Below are 16,184 nucleotides of genomic sequence, written 5' to 3'. Positions count from 1 at the left end.
TCATGAATTGTAGATTTGAAAGACCGAATATTCTTGTTTTAATTATTCTACACAAATGTGAGTATACTACTAGATGTAGTCAATTATCAAAACATATATGCAAATATATGCGAACGTTTTTGCAATGCGTCTACGACCTAGTGAATTTTGGCATTAACTCTTAGTTGTCAGACTGCGGAAAGAGACGATACATTCTCGTAGTCTTTCTAAAAAAAACCTCACCACAGAATTGAAAATTATGTAGTGAACCAATTGAATTCATTTCTGGCAAAGTAAGAAAAAACAAAAAAAAAAAAAATTATATACTTCCAATAAAGTTAATTTTTTATTTTTTCATTTTCTCTTTTCTTTTTTTTTCTTGTCGGAAATAAAATTGGGGATGAAGATAGTATGGTGCTCATGTATTTTATATCTTCTTTTTTTTTAAATTAAAATAACGCCTGTATTATCTACTGAGTCATCTTTAAATTTCAACGAATTGTTTTGAAATGACTTATACTTATTTCATGTGTCACGTATTATTATTATAGGAAACCTTATTGCCTCAGTTTTAAATCATCTTAGACATTATTCACCACCCTAAAAACACCATTTTTTTTTTTACTGGCTTGCCACGAAGTATTATTTTCCCCTACATGCAACTAAAGTGCTATTTTGCCGCCATATAAAGTGAGACTAAAGCCGCAATTTCTGAACTTAGGGAGAGATAGAAACCGTTGATATAGCCAAGAAACTAGTGTGCCGTCGTCACTCATACTGTCGTATTTTCTACCCACTTGTGCAAACTTTACAGCTCACTGTGAGCAAAATAAAATAAATAAATAAAAATCTGGGTAAATCAATTCGTCATGATATAAGCATTAATGATATTTACTATTATTATTTATTATTATCATATTCATTATTTATCATTATTAGGAATTACCGGAAATAATATATAAATCAATAATATTTATTTTATGTAAAAAAAAAAAACAACTAAACAAGATCATTTGGCTGTGTTAATAGTACCAGCTTAATTTTCCTGTTAATATATTTTCCGTAATATATTAATGTTATTAATTTATTATTCAAAATGATTAATGATAGAAAATTTTTGAAATGTAATTTCATTTATACTATTGCTCATATTTGTTGAATAATATTTTAATCAATGAAACATTTAATTTTTAAGAAAGAAATTGAATATATTACAAATGATTAATTCATTTTATTTATTGATTAGTTAATCAATTTATTTATCTATTTTGCTATCAGTTAAATAATAAACAACCCGATATTTAAAATAATAAAACTACAGGAAAAAATAGAAAAGAAGAAATTAATAATAAAATATTTATATTAATGCTTTTGAATATTGTGAAAACTGACCTTTAGCAGTACAATCGAATGGAAACATCCACAAGCACCGAATCCAAATACACACACAGGACTATTTAAAGAAAATAAAAAAATAAAATTAATAAAAATAAATTAAAATAAATTATTAATATAAAAAAAAATTATATATAATTTAAAATAAGGGATGATAAAATATATTGAAATATATCACAGTTTGTACGAAAGATTGGCGAACGATATATAGATGTATCAGTTTCACGGCTCACCGATTATAAACCGATGCAATTTATCATGTCATTTTATTTTTTTTTTCTTTTACTTTTTATTGTATATATGAATCAATGACATTTTGGAATATTTCGTCAATAGTGAGTTAGATACATTGTCGTTTATAAATAATTAATTTATCCAAATGTAACTTCTTGTGCATCAAGTGGACAATATTTTATAATTATATTTATTTCTTTATTGATGTTGAACTTATTGACAAATTCAAGAGTTACGATTCATCGGAGAAGCAGTTATTTGCTTAATGGCGGACCTCAGAGACAGCCGAGTTGAAATAAGATATTATTCACCATGTATACAATAAATTTAAATTTCTTTTTTTTTTTTTACATTCAATAAACATTGTTTATTGACTCGTCAATTCAAAAATAAACACAGCATGAATTTTATATGTGATTTTTTTAGTCTTATTTTGTTCAGTATGGAACAAATTAATAGATCACATATTTTGATCGGATTTGTTGTCAATATTTTTTAGTGAAATGTTTTTAAAAAAATTATATTTGCTGAATACATTTTATAATTGACAAAATTATTCAAGTATTTTAATTGATTTTTATTATAATTTTGAATGATAATTTATGAACTTTAATTATATACAAAATGTAGAAGAAAAATACTTGATTTATTTGGTTAAAATATATTCTCAATATTTTTTTTCAAGTATTAGAAGTTTAAAAAAATAAATAAATGAAGATAATTAACTCGAGATAAATTGAGATAGCTTATAACATTTTATGGCTGATACTGCGGTAAATCCATATCGTTATTACAACAGTATTACTTTTAAGAAAACCATGGCATTTATCAGGAATTATTTTATATTAATTTTTATATACGGCATAGTATTTTGAGCGTGACAAGACGATGTGTATGACCACTAAGTAAACAGAGCAAGTATTACCACCCGCGCAAAAAGGGTGACATGCTGTCGAGCCGGTTGCGACGGCATTTTTTTTTTTATTTTACTCTCTTTTTTTTTCCTCTCTCTTATTGGCAAGTACAGGCAAACATTCTACTCAATTGGTCTCTATTTTTGAATATATATATTCTACTGTAAACCGCCGCCGGGTATTTTTTTCTTTTGAAAAAAAAATAAAAAACTACTTATCTTGAAATTTTTGGCCTTTCGCAAGTTTATAGTTGGTCTTTTGTTTGAATAATGGGAATTAAACTAGAGCAGTAACTACGTGATTTTAACTTTCTCATATCTTAGCTATGCTTTCTTACGCTTAATTTAAAAAATATCATTTTTTGATTAATTTCGAATGAAAATAATCAAGTTATATTTAATCTCATAGAATATTACATTTTAATTTTTTTAAACTGTATTTTATAATGAAATTTTTAATGAGAATTATTTTTTTAATAAAGACAATTAACACTACAGAACTTTGTGATAAAATTTTTTAACCAATAAATAACTCATTGTCAATAGACATAACCCTGTTTTTTTTTTTTTTTTGTCTGACTAATTATATACTCACATCACTTTTTTTTATTTTCATATTTTCATTTAAACTTGAACTTTATCAAACAGATAATAAATAATTAGATAAACTATTATTAAGATAAACTCTTGATTTTTATAACAAAGTAATTTCATTAATCTCCACTTTTAAATTATATTTTATATGAATTTTTAATTATATATTTAGTATATAATTTATTAATTTAAAAATTCAAAAATTATATATTTATTGGTTTCATGATTTATATTGTTACAACATGTTTATAATAATATTTATAAAAAAAATATAAAATAAATCAATAATATTGATTTAAATATTTCAAAAAAATTATTTAATATTTTTTTTTATCCTATTAAAAAAATATAACAAAATTTAAAACAAATAAAATAACTCACAAGAGCTGAATTTATTGACAAATATTTAATCGATATAGCAATATACTAAATTTAAAAATGGCTCAAGAATACTGCGCCAATGTTTATAGCCAGCCATATTGATAATGCATTTTATAAAAGAAAAAAAAAATAATATAAAATTAACAGTTACAGTATAAGATTGAATAATTTAAATTTTATATTTATTTTTTATGTCATCAGTGACAAAGAAGGATTGAATATAAAAATAATCATACTTTAACTATATAGTAGATACAAATAATAGTATATGTGTATGTGCTTTGGTGTGTTTGTATACATGTATAAATAAAACACGCTCCTTTCATGCCTTATTCGTTCGAGTCAGCATCCCAGATATTCTAAAAAATACGCCCTACCTAGTCTGCCTATAAAAAATGACAGAGATAATATCATTCTTGTATAATAAACGAATAGAAAAGTGTGAATATATACAACATCACTGAATTAAAATAAAAATGATAACAAAAGTTGACTTTGTAATTAATCATTGAGCAACATTTAAAACATCAAGACAAATATCCATGTTTTATATTATTCATAAAATAAAAAAAAAATAATTTTAATATTATTTTTTAAACCATAATTTATTATTACAAATAATAATAAAATTTTTATAATTTTAATTATTACTAAGTGTCATTTTTGTTCATATATATTTTTGGGAAAAAAAAAATATTTGAGTTATATTTTCAATGTACATTGCACATTTAAAGTGGTATATTCTCAGTAGATTATTTTTGAGTCATAAAATATATCACCGTATAAAAACAAAATAAACTAAAACATCAAACTGTGACGAAGAAATTAAAGTAAAAAAAAATAGAAATGAAAAATAAAAAAATTCATCAAATGAAATTTGATAAAAATAGACAAGTTTTAAATAATTTAGTGTAAAATTTATTTTATTTTTGGGAGCAGTTTATTATGAACAAGACGAGACACACAAAAGCAAAGATGGCGGCGACCAAAGTCATGCTAACCGGTTGAATATCTCTCGCATATTCTGATGTATCATGTCCAACAGTGCAGAATACAACATCTACTACTTTATCATTTGCATCTGAGTTTGTAATAAAATTAAATATAACAATTGTTATTTATAAAAAAAAATTATATGATCGTTAAAAATATGATGGCTTTATGAGTATTTAAATAATACAAATGTATTTTATTAACAATGACTCCTTTTTATATAAATTATTAGGTAAACATGTACTTAAATTTTATAGATATTTTAATAGTATAATAAATGAGTCTAAAAATTTATTCCCTAGTATACTTAATTAATTTATTAACTCCAAAAAAAAAACATAAGAATTTTAGAAAGTATCCGTTACAAAGAATAAATGATCACGAATTGATATGTCAAGATACAAAATTAATTGACAACGTAATTTATAGATGTGATAATAATGGATTGAATGAGTTTAAAAAAATATCAAAATCCAATTTTATGGATAATAATAAAAGGAGAAAAAAAAATAATCCACAGGTTTGATACAATAGAAAATATATCAAACAAAAATTTAATTTTTCATATTTTCATTTTGTAGTTTTTCATTGTAATTTAATTTCCATACTCAATAATAATTACTATATTATATCAAATGATAATTAATAAAATAAAAATGAATATTCTAATTGTTATTTAATAAAAATAAACAAACAAATTTGTTTAATTTATAATTTAATTTATCATTGTTTAAAAGATAGATAAATTTTTGTGTGATGTAATGTTAAATTCAATTTTAATTGGAATATAAAAATATATATTCTAATAAATATATATAACTTGTATCGACAAGTACGGTATATATATAAAATTTTCTTTTTTGCCGTCGGAGAAAATCACAACAAGTCTCATGTAGACCGCGCAGCGATTAAAAAAAAACCTTCATCGTTTCAAATACATAAGCCAGCAAGAGCAGCAGCAGCAGCAGCAGGTGGAAGATCAACGAAGAAAATCACTTTATGTGTAAAAACGTGATACAAAGAAAAAGAGAGAGATAGAGAGAAAAAGGATTCTCTTGGTTTTCTAGTATAAAAATCATTGTCCAGTTAAACCTTAAATGTACTTACAACATAATATTGCACTGGTAGTTCCATTGTGTCGCAACGAGAAAGAAATTAAGCCCTATTTTACTTTATTTTTAATCTTTTGTTTTTTCTATCTTGGCTACTTTTCTCTGCCCCGTTTACTAGACACCACACACTTATTATCAATGTAATCCCAAAATCACTAGAAACACAATTTACTCCATGCTATTATCATGGTACTATGATACACTTTGCTATGACCATACATATTATTTTTATCTTGCCATTATTATCATGATTATTATTATTATTTTATAAATACAATCACTTTTCTCATGTACATTGAAATACTTGACTAAAATTTTAAACTAATTGTAATTATTTTTAATATATTTTTTTAATTTTTCTTTGATAATTTTTGATTGGAATATATTATTATTTTTTAACCTAGTTAATGATAATTTGACTATATAAATATTGCATTGTCAAAGTTTATATTGCAGTATATGTATTTTTTTTTATTTCATTTTATAATATATCTAGCACATATATATAAATTGAATAGGTCAGCAAATACGATGCTTGACTACCTACACCACTCCCCATTCAACTGGCCAACAGTTTATACTACTACCAAAACAGAGCTTCAGCGAATGCATCACTCTCCCGTTTATCCCCACTTTAAATGTTGCCTAGGTCTAATCCCCACTTTGCAAGACCTACATATAAGTATACACATAAACTGTAGTCACTTGGTCAATATATATATGTGCATTCACTATCGATGAGCAAGAAAGCTCTTGTTTTATTATCATACTAATTATTTTGTGTGACACACATGATGAATTATGTATATGATAATTGTTTTAAACAAAAAAATTGAATAAGATCTTTATATATATAAAATAAAAAAAATTAATTAATTACTGTATCTTCATTAACTAAAACTAGATCACTTGATTACTTGGTTTTTTTTTTTTTTTTATTATTTGTGTATAGCAGTTAAAAGCAGAAAGGTGTTACATCAACAATAAAAGTCAAATAATTTTTTTACAGTATAAATGTATGACTTATGGAAATATAGATGTTATAATTTCTTCATTACAAATACGTGTTTGTAATTTAACGTCAATTCCATAAAAAATATAGAGTTGTCATCAGCGTGACGTGGATATATTTATTCAATTATTCGCTTCAGGGGTTTTTATGTTTTTTTCATTTTTTTACTGCTGATTTTGTATACAAAAAAAAAAAATTATATTAAACTCAAATTAAATACAATCTACTCAACATACTTGATCTAAATTTTTTTAATTTTTTTTTCATGACTTCTTTGTACGTAGACAACTTTATAATTAAAAAATAAAAAAATGATTTGTTTTTATTTTTTCAGTTATCAGAAATCTTTGAGCATGCGATAAAAGACATCAGACTGTTCCATTGAATCTGTGCATATAGACTGGACACACGGTTATCATTGTGTACCACCTCCGCACACGAAAGAAGCCAGACTCTGGATGAAAGAACAACGAGAGCACACCACGAGGGATCGAAAACCAGATTCATCTCTTGAACGCTTAATTAAGGTTTGTTGAGTGGAAGGAGATTGCGTAAATACATGGCCTCAGAAATACAAAATAAAAAATAAAATTAAAAAAAAATGTAAAAAGAGTAAGAAAAGCCTATATATAGGTTGATACAAAAAAAAAAAAATAATAAAAATGGATATATTCATCGGTAAATTGATTGTAAAAGTGATATATATTTATTTTTATTCTCAAGTGTTAAATCGGTCATACAAACTGCCAGTTAATTTTCAGGGTATTTTAATATTTTGATTATTCATTAATATATTTATTTTAGTTATATTTTTTAAACAATTTTTAATTTTCATCATGAAGATCCTCGCATATCATGCAGTGTTATTGTATTTATTTTAAATATTAAAATAACGGTTAAAATAATTTTAAATGAAGGCATAAATATTATCAGTGAGCTGTTTTTTTTTATCAGAGGGAAAAAAAAAATATTAGTCCATGAAAATATGTATAGTCAGGTATATGTATAAAAACAGGTGCATGTGTTTCATGAACTTCCCATATGTTAATCAGAAAGTTACCTCTTTTTTTATTTTTGACCACCCTGTAGGCTATTCCGTAGCTCTTTTCATGTGTTTTAGTTATATGATGAGCACACGTATACTCATACGCACGGTACTCATGCGAAATGATAAAATAAAATAATTCAATTCATGATGAGGCTTGAGATAATCATTTATCTTAGTAAACAATCATGAATTTATCAATAATTTATTTTTTAAATTTTTGTTAAATAAAAAGTTTTAAATATATTTAAAACATATATTCTTCATTTATTTTTAATTAGAAAAAAATTATTGTTTTAAATTTTTGTGATTTGTAAAATAATTTATTTACGTATTGTAATAAATTAAATGAAAATTTTCCAAATATTTTGAATATAATATTTTCAAAGTATTTTAAATAAATTTATAAAAATATTTTAAATAAAATTTTTCAAATAGTTTTAAATTAAATTAAATGAAAAAAAAAATATAATACACAATTTAATGAAATAATAATTAAACTTCGATTATTGTTGCACTTTCATCTTTAAATTTTGACACAAATTTGATAAAATTATATTCTGATAAATGTGTAAAATAAATAATCATTAGTCAACTTATTATGTATGATATCTTGATTCACGTAAGCAAATATAACACATAATGTTAACTCAAAACTAATAAAGTTTACACAATCTAAACATGACATCAATGTCAAGATAAAGCCAATGAACTTTAAGATGTATATTAATTAGCCAAAAAAAAAAGATGTATGTAACTTTTTAGTTTATGAAAATGACTCAAATAAATAAAAAAAATAAAACAACATTTTTTTAAAATAAATTTTAAAATAATAACCAGTACAAAAAACAAAAAAAAAAATGACCACGAGCAGTAGCCAAGTATGAATTTTAATCACCAACTGACAGTTTAAAACGATTTTAATTTTTTATATATTTTATGGTGATTCACTCAGTAAACAAAAAAAAATTGTTTATATTTATTTTGATATTTTTAATCTCCAGAAAAAAAGCATCAAAATTAATTGCATATTTTTTTTTTTTTTTCAAATCTATTTAATTGTCAGCAGAAAATTTATAAATGATCAATTGATTGAAATAAAAAAATTGATATAACTGATTTAGATCTCTGACATAAAAATCAAAATATGTATTGAATATTTTGATGATAAAAAAACAAAACAAAACGACACAGTAAACAAGACATATATGATTGAAATAAGCTGTCTTGGAGAATTGAAAAAATAATTTATATTTTAAGATGAAAAATGATATGAATTGAGTAAACTCATGGTTCAACAATGTCAAATAAATAAAAATCAAATAAAAATAATAAAAAAACATGAGTCAAAAGGAATCCCGATGACAGGGTGGTTTGTGTATTTATATAGAAAAAGTATATAAGTAATTCTTTGAAAAGAACTCAGTAAAACTGGAATCACAAACATGCCTCCACTCAAGCTTAAAATATTATGCAATTTTTAGTGATAAATAATTTAATAAACCGTTACATTCAATTGTACTTTGCATTACGATTGTTTTTTTTTTTTTATTTAATTTTTTGTCACTCAAACGAACTTTTTATTTCGTTTTTTCTACACTTGACTGTTGGATAATTTACGACTTTAAAAAAATCAATGTTCATGGCCATTCTTTATTCTATAACCTGACCAGAATGATTAATACAAAAGGCACAATTAAAAATTCTAAATATAATGTTAAAATTCTCAAACGAAAATAAAAATACATATATTTATATGAATTTTAAATTTATTTTGTTCTAATTTTTGTCTTTTAAAATTCCTAGATTTATATCTGTGGTATTAAATTCAGTAGAAATTACAGAAATATTATTAAGGATTTGAAAGATATTTTAAAAAAATTTATAAAACGGAAACGGATCATAAATATAATATGAAAAGGAAATTAGTCGGTTATATTGAAGTTGAGTTGAGTATAATATTGGAGGTTTGCAAAATGCTGGCAGCCATGTCGTTATACGGCGGTCAGGCCTGGCACATCCAGGCACATCTAAATACTCATAAAGCTCACTTTCAATATAGTATAGATATATATATGTGTAACTGGGATAATACATAAACAAGAGGCAACCAGTAGGTTGATGCATACTATCACCATACACTTGTACGCAGTGATTGCTTGTCGGATTTTACCTCTGACCCCTATTGAATCACATAAAAATAAAAAAAAAAAAAGCTTCCGGATCTAGTAGAAAAAAAGAGGAAAATAAAAAAAAAAAACCCAGTGTGATTTTAGGGGTTAACGATCATTAAAACAACCGGTTTAAAACTAAATCAATGCTTTATCTAATCTATTCTAAAAATGCCAAATTAATTATACAAAATAATTTGATTTAAAAATAATTTATCAAAATATACTTTACACAAATTTATTAAATTATTAAATTAACGATTTATTCATTTTATAATAAATTTTGTAATTTATATTATTAGTTAAAACTGATTTTAATTTTCAAGAAAATTAAAAATTAAAAAAAATATATAAATATTAATTACGTGTAATTATAAATAGATATTCTTGGTTGATAGTATTATTGCAAGCATGTGTGAAAGCACGTGATAGCAAGAGGTATATAGACTTGCATAAATTTTTCGACAACCTACAGTAACGAGTACTCACTTATACTGATATACACGTGCTGAATTACACTTTAGCAAGTGCCACACTGCAATGCTAATTAATCATTAATAACGGTGCTTTTTGTGACTTAAACCCGGCAAACTAAAATAGGTATATCTTCGATAAATAAGCTCTTGAAAGAAAAAAAATATCTTGTCTTTATTATTTCACGCAAAATAAAGTTAAGAGATGTTTTCCGACAAAAGGAAATGTAAATTTGATATATACTCAGACTTGATTTTTCGTTTTTATTTTTTTTTGACGGATAAAAATAAAGAGCAAACGCGGATTTCGTTGAATACCAACTTAATTATAAAATAAATAATTAATGATGAAAAAAGGGTTCATAAAAATAATAGTAATTTGGTGCGATTATAATTCTTTTTTGCCATAAATAGATCAATAACCTCGCAAGACTGGTTATTAGAAAAAAAATTATGCATGAAAGATGGAAAAATAAATAAACAAAAAAAATGTATAACATTTTATGAGGTAGATGTATTTTTTTGTGGGTTAAATTTAAAAGATGGTTATATTCTGATGAAACTCAAAGGTAAGGTGTTTCACGATAGATACAGAGCGGAAGGATTTACAAGTGAACACATTGGCATTGTAAATTGGCAAACATCAGCAATTTCCTTAATAAGTGTCGGGACTATACTCATATGAATAACTGCTATTTCGTGCTGCCCGTACAGTAATATAATATTTGTTATCTACACAAAGTTAACGTCGGCTCTCAATATTTATATACTCTTTAGTCTTTCCAAATAATGTTTTTTATATTTTGCTAATATTTGCATTATCTTTTTCCCTAATTAATTTATTTAAAGAAGCTTTTTTTTCCAGCTACCGTTTTAACAGCATATGTTCCATCATGGATATCAGAAAAAAGCCATACTGTTATCTGGAAAAATGGAGACCATAAAAAAAAAAAAATGAAGAATAGAAACGCAGCAGGAATGCTCATGATCGTTTACAGCCATACTGACCGTCGGACCTTTTTATTTTTTTTTATAACCTTTGTTAGAAATCTCAGAAGAACTCAAATACATACACACACATATTTTCAGAGTAATATTTCATTGGTTTGTCCAATATCGTTACATTCAATAACGTTACATCATGTTTCATTTTTTTTTTGGCGCCATGAGAATTCTCATCTCTTGGGAAAAAATAAAAAAAAAAAAAAATATACATATATCAAATTGTGTAAATACTTTTTATGGTATACGAAAAAATTCAATTTTTATATATTATTGTCTGAGATTAAAATTCCAAGGTCGATATATATATGATACAAAATACATTGATGTAAAAATTATCTGTGATATATATATTGTGTGTGTGTGTGTGTGTGTATTGTATATTGGTGATTAATTTTTATAGATAAATAATTAGTGAGTCGTTAAGTATAATCTATGAAACCGACGAACTTTGACACTGCTAAATCAAGTTAATTGTGTAGTACTATATTCATGTCAATTAGTTATTATTAATTGTTTTATATATCACGTGGTTTCAATTGACATTTTAAGGTATTTTAAATTGTATTTTGAGGATCGGAAAATTGTCTGACATTAAAATACAGAAGGTAAAGAAAATATTAGAGATAGAAAATTGATTTTTTGATACTAGTCATGCCGCAGCCATTAAAATAACGATGAACAAACTGAATCGCTCACTGGCCGACGGAACAAATTTTATGGGATGTTTGATTTTATGTTTATGCACATGATGACACTTGGTTTATGAAATAAAATAGTCATTGATTAAATCACTTGAATGTGAAAATTACTAATTGCTATGCAGTATCTTTTGCTAATTTATTATTTCTATAATTTATTTCTCATAATCAGTGTCATCAGATGGACGTTATCTGAGACATTTGACAGGTATGATATTTAATTGACACAACAACTACATGCAAAATATATTATAAAAATGAATTGACTGAATTTTCTGAGAATTTTAATTATTTTCCTAGTATTTTGTATGTACTATGAAGAATCTAACCTCAAAATTCTACCAATAAAAAAGGTCAATGTTTATTTTGTAAATGAAAAATTCAAAGTATAAGTAAAATTATGTGATTATTTTGATGATTGTCTTAAGCTTACCGTTTTGCGGTAAAGTCGATATCTCAAATGAAGAGTGTCACCACAAGTAGAAGTAGAAGTGGAGATCTCCATTCCGTTTTCATGACAAAATAAAAACCAAATAAAATTGTCCTAGTTTTACTTTTTTCTTTTCTTTTTTTTTTTCAATGCTTTTTCTTTTCTATTTGACGATTTATTTAATCCTTTTATTATTGTCAAATAAAAAGAAAAATAAAACTCCGTAAAACTTTTATATTTACTTATTGAAATTATTATGAAAATATTAATTATAAAAATAATTCTTTTTTCTTTACTATCACCAAAGAATAACAAAAAACTTTTATCCAAATAAAATTAATAAATATCAAATTTTGTTTTTTTTTTTTTTCTCAAAATATAACAGAATAAATAATTTAATATAAAATAATATGATCAAAAAAAAAATATAAAATAACAAACGTTAATAACTTAATTTCACGATTAGAATAAATTATTATAAATATATTTGATTTTTATTGCATCTTGATATTACTTTGAATTTTTAAATAAAATAATAAATAAATAAATATTGCTTTAATATTATTCTCAAATATTCGCGTAACTCTCTCTCGTGGGTCAAAGCAAACTTGTCGGATGGCAATACGTGAGTTAAATGTTCACCGCGGATGGTTTACGGCCGATAGTCCCCACCATGTACCACCACGCGGCGCTGCTTCTCCAACGCCGCACCGCAGGATAGATTAAACTCCTCGTGTTCACGTTTCTCACACACAATGCAGTCTATCCACAATACTATGACAAGTCATATACATGTAAACTACTAATACAAATAAAAATAAATCTAAAAAAAAATTGTCCTCCACATATATATAAATATATACAAAGTCTCACAGACAACTTCACTGATCTCCAGTGCAAGTTTATAAGTCCAGCCTCGAAATTGTTTGTGATCATGAGTCAGACAAAGTACGACAAAAATTGTCGCACAGTAGAAGTGAAAGCGATAAACCTCACCTCACCTGTATAATATAATCAAAAATTGCTCTATTAAAAATTACGATTCTATACTATTATTAGAATTAATTTTATAATTTTTACTTCGACAATGTTATTAATATTATATTATTAATAATATTTGTCATAAAATATACTGATCATTTGCAAATAAAAAAAAATAAATAAAGCTTCACACAATTTACTCATATATGCAAGCAAATATAAATTCCATGTGCTACGCATTGAGAGAGACAGAGGAGAGAGTAAAAGAGAACGAGAGATGAATGTCTGGTGGATTTATATGCAAGGGCGGTATTAGTGGTGGGAGTTGAATCATGGCTGGAAGGGAAATATACTCTGAAATATATATTTCTCATTTTGTCTATCCATACAATGAAGTGCCACTGAACCAAGTCCAGTCTTTGTTACTTTTTTGTTTTTTTTTTTCTAATTTTTTTTATTATATATAACTGAACCTGTTTTATTACTCATCATAAGCAGCAATTATTCACACTGAACTCTGAAGTATATTGATGCAATTTTTCATAGGTTTTTTTTTATAATTAAACTATATTATTATTACTGATCGCTATCTCATATATAAATTAAAATTATTATTTTTATATAAAAATGTATTTTTGATATTGAGTTTCAATATTTAACACTTTATATCAGGTTATCATCACGTATGTATATTGTATATGCACTCACTTATTTGTTCGTTGAATGTCTTTTTCATTTTTTTTAAGTTAGTGTATGCTTGTAACTGGCCTTTTGTGATTAAGACATTATCTGGTACTTGGCGTAAGAGGTATAATTATATAGCATTGCGATACAGATCGAGTAGCAGTGATTTATTTTTTGACCAGGCAATACACATTATAAGTTGCTTCCTCCGACGGTACTTTATTTATGTGAAGTTTTATGTGAAAACAAACTTTTTAAATTCATTTTTTTCTTTTTTTTTTTTTTTTTTATAACGTTAAATTTTATGCCAGACGAAAATTCATTCTAAGATTAATTCATATATATATTACTTGCGGTGTCAATACTTTTTTTTTTTCGGTTCGGAGAAATATTTTTTCTACCCGTCGAAATTTTTTTTTTTTTGGATACAAAATACAAGCATGAATTGTTTTTCAATGAGAATGACAAAAAAAAATTCATTTCCAATTTTATGTAACAACTATTAATACAACAAGATTTATCAGCAATCTAACAACAATTAATTTCAAATTGTCAGCTAACACTGTTAGTAAAATTCTATTTTTAATACCGTGTTTTAAAAAAATTACGCTGATGTTATATAAGCAAAAATCTAATAATTATATAAAAAAATCTCTATGAAGATAACAAATTGAAATATGCAATCTCATTGGAAATGTAAAAAAAAAAAGTATAATTAAAATTAAAAAGAGCAAAAGATGTAAACACGATTTGTTTAAATGTTAATCAAACGGACACAGAAGCATATAGCTCATTCAGTCTGTTGGATCGATATAAATCATAACAATGTATGTGCATAAATATCTAACAATTATACTGTTGACATTGCATCCATATATAATCTCGTAAACTGTCAATCAATACTCACATATATAAATAACACAATTGTAATCATCTATTTTATATCCATATAAAAAAAAATAATAAATAAACTGATTATTCAAAGTGACGCGTCTTTGTATATTATTATAAAAAGTTTAAAAATTATTATCAGCATGATCGTAAATTGTCATTCGATACAGCAATGTATCGGTTTAATGGAAAAAGTTTTTTCCTAACAACACATGGAAAGCCACTAGATAAATGGGAATTCAAGAAGGGGTTATTGTGCACTTGATATTGACGTATCATGAAAAACCCCAACATTCTAAAGACTTAATATATCAAGTATATTTAAAAAATTTTAAATAAAAATTCATCAGTATGAGCTGCAAGCACAGATCATACAGTCACCACTGAACACTTCTATGCCACGTAAAAAAAAAAAACCATGTCACATACGTTCAATTTCCAAGACACAACTGGCAGTGATTCAGATTTTGCATTTTTTTTTTTTTTCTGTTGCGACTTTTAAAATCTACCGTCTTCCTGTTTCTAAGTTCTATTTAAATTTTTATTTTTATTTTATCTATACAGGTATTTCTATACCTGGACAGTTTAGTGAAAATTTAGTTTTTTTTTATACAATTTCTTTTATTTTCTTTTTAGTTAACGATCTTCTTTGTGATGCTTGTGCTAAACTAAAATTACGGTTTTACATTGAATAGATATACAAAATTGACCTTGATGAAGAACAAAAACACTTGTCACGAAATAATATATCAAGAAATGTCCTATTGTCAAATTGCTTGTTTTGGTTCGAAGGTCATTTTAAAATGTTGTCCTATTCATCTTTCAGTCCAATTTCAGTACTATGTCACCACGGGAATCGTTTTTTTCCTGACTGTCTCCAACTTTTTTTTTACATTTCTTTTTTTCTCTTGGAATAAATTTAAAAATAACACTGTCAAACATTACTGAATTTTATAATTTTATTTAATTATCAAATATTATTTAAATAATTTTTTTAAATTCTTTTAAAACCAGAAAAATAAAAATTTTAATTTCATCCAAAAAATAATAATAATTTATAAAAAACAACAATTATAATTATAATTATCAATTTATTATTTATTTAATATATTGATAATTTAAAAAAAAAAAATTATTTCGCTGACTTTCAATGGAATTTAATTTTTTTTAAATATTTTTTTTGAGGACATCGC

At 24.8% G+C, this 16,184-nt stretch overlaps 1 protein-coding gene across 6 annotated transcripts in view; it reads right to left on the bottom strand.

The window, feature by feature from the left end:
• The window catches only part of LOC122855433 (homeotic protein antennapedia), a 75,045-nt gene extending 61,656 nt beyond the window's left edge, over positions 1 to 13,389 (bottom strand). The window contains exons 1-2 of one of the 6 annotated variants that reach the window (XM_044156786.1): positions 12,439 to 12,610; positions 1,372 to 1,432 (exon numbers count right to left, since the gene is read on the bottom strand). The gene's annotated coding sequence lies outside the window, so the exon portion shown is untranslated. Of the gene's footprint in view, positions 1 to 1,371; positions 1,433 to 5,596; positions 6,186 to 12,438 lie in introns of those variants that run through there. The other 5 variants (XM_044156784.1, XM_044156788.1, XM_044156781.1 and 2 more) reach the window with 5 other exon arrangements.
• Positions 13,390 to 16,184: the final 2,795 nt, after the last annotated feature.

Source organism: Aphidius gifuensis, linkage group LG4, assembly GCF_014905175.1.
Source record: "Aphidius gifuensis isolate YNYX2018 linkage group LG4, ASM1490517v1, whole genome shotgun sequence".
Lineage (NCBI taxonomy): Eukaryota > Metazoa > Arthropoda > Insecta > Hymenoptera > Braconidae > Aphidius > Aphidius gifuensis.
Note: the sequence above shows the minus strand (reverse complement) of the source record. Positions and strands in the feature narration are given on the sequence as shown.